Consider the following 4,547-nt stretch of genomic DNA (forward strand, 5'->3'; position numbering starts at 1 on the left):
CTTCCTTTTGCAAAAGGGCTTCCCCAAGTTATAAAGAAACGGTCCAGAAAAAAGAAAACGGATATAAATTGTGCAGAGCAGTGGTTTTATTTTTATTTTCTTGCACAGGAAAGATCAGCATTTTTATTTTTCCTCCTTGACATAAGAAGCAGAAGAGAAAGCAAAGGAGAAAGCATCTTGTTCTATTACATAACAGAAGATATAGAGCAGGCATGGGCCAACTTGGGCCCTCCGTGTGTGTGTTTGTGTATACATATTTATTTATTTATTTATTTACAATATTTATATTCCGCCCTTCTTTCTCACCCCGAAGGGGACTCAGGGCAGATCACATTATGTACATACAGGGCAAACATTCCATGCCCATATACACATAGAACCGAGACAGAGACAGACGCAGAGGCAATTTAACCTTCTCCTGAGGGGATGTTCGTTTCTGGCCACAGGGGGGAGCAGCTGCTTCATCATCCACTCTGACCGCACTTCCTCATTCCAATGTTGTAAATTAGTTAAACTTGCCTCCCCACTTTTATGAGTGGTACCTTATTTCCTACTTAATAGATGCAACTATCTTTCAGGTTGCTAGGTCAGCAACGAGCAGGGGCTATATTTGATTTTTAATTGACGGGTGCTCACCCCGCCACGGGCTGGCCTCGAACTCATGACCTCATGATCAGAGTGATTTATTGCAGCAGCTGTTTACCAGCCTGCGCCACAGCCCGGCCCCAATTTATTTTATTATTTATTTATTTCCATCATTTCTGTCCCACCTTTCTCATCCGAAGGGACTCAGGGTGGCTTACAAAACTGGCAGAATTCGATGCCAATATACAACAATACAAAAGAATAAGACACAAGCAATTACAAACAGATTTAAAATACAGTAGAGTCTCACTTATCCAAGCTAAACGGGCCGGCAGAAGCTTGGATAAGTGAATATCTTGGATAATAAGGAGGGATTAAGGAAAAGCCTATTAAACATCAAATTAGGTTATGATTTTACAAGTTAAGCACCAAAACATCATGTTTTACAACAAATTTGACAGAAAAAGTAGTTTAATACGCAGTAATGTTATGTTGTAATTACTGTATTTACGAATTTAGCACCAAAATATCACGATATTTTGAAAACATTGACTACAAAAATGGCTTGGATTATCCAGAGGCTTGGATAAGTGAGGCTTGGATTAGTGAGACTCTACTGTAATACCAAATACTTGAGCCATTCATCCACAAAACCTTGTACATAAACCTTAGTCCAGACCGAGTCAAAGCCAATGAAACTTATTCTTTGAATGCTTGCTTGCATAGCCAGCATATCTCTGTCTATCTCTATCTATCTATCTATCTATCTATCTATCTATCTATCTATCTATCTATCTATCTATCTATCTGTCTATCTTTTAAATGTATTGTTATTTGGACCCATGAAAAAGAAAAGCATCTCCTTCCAAATTATTAGAACATCGACATGGTTGTATATGAATAGATGAACCTTCCAATAGGTTTGGGGGCATCTTCCCTCCTAGCCTGGGGATTCTGGGAGATATCGTCTCAAGAATACACAACTGCCCCACCCATTTTGTGGTTTTCTAGTACAGTACTATGTGTTTTGGATATCCCTGTCCCTTCCTCCGTGGCTTCTTCCTAAACATTTGTTGTATTTCTGCAAATATCAGGGTTTCCCCAAGTCACTTGAGAGCATACAGATGCGGAAGTTATTCTGCATTGGTAGTCGTTTGGTGAGGCACCAGAACTCTTGGGCAGAGAAGGCCAAAGATACTGGAAAACTATGACTCCCGCATTAATCCGACAGTGTAGATGCAACCTTGGTTTCAGTTGTTTTTGAACTAACCTCCAATCTTCTTCATCCGGTTTGCTCTTCTGCAGAGCCGGTCCAAGGTAATTTTCAAGTGTAGGCGAACAGAAATTTTGGTGCCCCCCAAAAAACACTACCACTGAACTACCCTGTTTCCCCTAAAATAAGACATCCCCAGAAAATAAGACCTAATAGAGGTTTTGATGAATTGCTAAATATAAGGCCTCCCCCGAAAGTAAGACCTAGCAAAGTTTTTGTTTGGAAGCAGGCCCGCTGAACAGAACACCAGAGCATGCAGGATCGGTCAATGTAGGTACCATAGATTATTGTACATGGAAATAAAGGTAGTAACAAGAAATTCTTGATAGGATTCAGTTTGTCTGGTTATGCTAGTTTATGATGACAACTACTGTACAGTATATAATAAATGTTCATTTTTTTGTTCAACAATAAATGTGAATTCTTCTTCATGGAAAAATAAGACATCCCCTGAAAATAAGACCTAGAGCATCTTTGGGAGCAAAAATTAATATAAGACACTGTCTTATTTTCGGGGAAACACGGTACAAGGTTGGCAGAAGCTGGGGCTAACAGCGGGAGCTCACCCTGCTCCCCAAATTCGAACAGCCAAGGGTTGCTGACCTGAAGGTGGCGGTGGCAGTGGCAGGCGGCAGCCTCCTGGAGAGCGCACATGCCTGAGCGCACGCCGGCATGATGGGACTCCTGTGCGCAGGGCTTCCATCGCTCACGCGGACGGGCAGATTGGGTGCCTTACGTGCCGTGCAAGTGAGCAGGTGAACCCCTGCGCATGTGCATGAGTCCCATCGCCCAAAATGGCCAATGGGACTCTTCTGCGCATGCGCAAGATTTCACTTGCTTGCTCGCGTGGTGACGTAAGGCACACTGCGTGCCTTACATCATTGCGCAAGCGAGCAAGCGAACAACTATGTGGCCCAAATGATTCATTGGAACTTATACCTCAAGTACCACCTCCCAGCAGGAAAGAACTGGTGGGATCACAAACTTGCAAAAGTATTGGAAAATGAGCACGCAAAGATACTGAGGGACTTCCCAATCCAGACTGACAAAGTTCAGGAACACAACACACCAGACATCACAGTTGTGGAAAAGAAAAAGGTTTGGATCATTGATGTTGCCATCCCAGGTGACAGTCGCATTGACGAAAAACAACAGGAAAAACTCAGCCGCTCTCAGGACCTCAAGATTGAACTTCAAAGACTCTGGCAGAAACCAGTACAGGTGGTCCCGGTGGTGACGGGCACACTGGGTGCCGTGCCAAAAGATCTCAGCCGGCATTTGGAAACAATAGACATTGACAAAATTACGATCTGTCAACTGCAAAAGGCCACCCTACTGGGATCTGGACGCATCATCCGAAAATATATCACACAGTCCTAGACACTTGGGAAGAGTTCGACTTGTGATTTTGTGATACGAAATCCAGCATATCTATCTTGTTTGCTGTGTCATACAATAATAATAATAATAATAATTAGTAATACAGTAGAGTCTCACTTATCCAACGCTTATCCAACGTTCTGGATTATCCAACACATTTTTGTAGTCAATGTTTTCAATACATCGTGATATTTTGGTGCTAAATTCGTAAATACAGTAATTACTACATAGCATTACTGCGTATTGAACTACTTTTTCTGTCAAATTTGTTGTATAACATGATGTTTTGGTGCTTAATTTGTAAAATCATAACCTAATTTGATGTGTAATAGGCTTTTCCTTAATCCCTCCTTATTATCCAACATATTCGCTTATTCAACGTTCGGCTGGCCCGTTTACGTTGGATAAGTGAGATAATAATAATAATAATAATAATAATAATAATAATAATAATATAATAAAACTTTATTTATATACCGCTCTATCTCTTTGAGAGGACTCAGGGCGGTTTCCAATATGTTTACAAAACACAGCAAACATAATAAAACAACATCCTAACCAGGCTAAAAACAGTTCAGTTACATAGACATAGTTACATAGTTACATATAATGGCAAAGTGTGGCCAGTCAGTCCCGCAAGAGTTTCCCTTCCCCAGTTTTATGGGACTTCTGGCATCACAATCAGCTTCCTCCAAGCCTATCCCTTTCCCTGAAACCACCGTACTTGTCCACACAGGGCTATTTTACTCCTGGAGCAAAGTGTTTTTATTCCCCTTTGTCAGTCCCAAAGGCTTCCCTTGCAGAAGAGCATCCCAACAAGGGCTTTCTTGGGAATCATGAATCATGGGTGCAGACGTGAAGAGGTGCCAAGGAGGTCAGTGGGGAATGAATGCTGAACTCTGGAGACCAGGGTTCAAATCTCCACTCAGCCATTGGGTGACTTTGGTCGAGTCACACTTTCTCAGCTTCAGAGGAAGGCAATCGTGGCGAACCTCGGGTGAAGATGTCTTGCCATGAACACCCTTGGAAGGGGCAGATGATGGACTAGGACAATGATGGGCAACCTTTTGCACTTGGTGTGTCAAAATTCACCAAAAAAACCTAGCATGACTTGGATGGTGTGTCACTTCGAGAGAAAAAAAACATAATTTCACAATATATATAGTTTAAATAGCAAAAATATATAATTGTAATATATAACTGTATTTAATAAATCAAAAACTACTTACTATCATTATTTCCATGTACAACAATCTATGGTACCTCTTGCAGTTTCCATGCTGATTTCTCTCTATTGTAGTTTCAATGT

This window comes from Anolis carolinensis, chromosome 6 (assembly GCF_035594765.1).
Source record: "Anolis carolinensis isolate JA03-04 chromosome 6, rAnoCar3.1.pri, whole genome shotgun sequence".
Classification (NCBI taxonomy): Eukaryota; Metazoa; Chordata; class Lepidosauria; order Squamata; family Dactyloidae; genus Anolis; species Anolis carolinensis.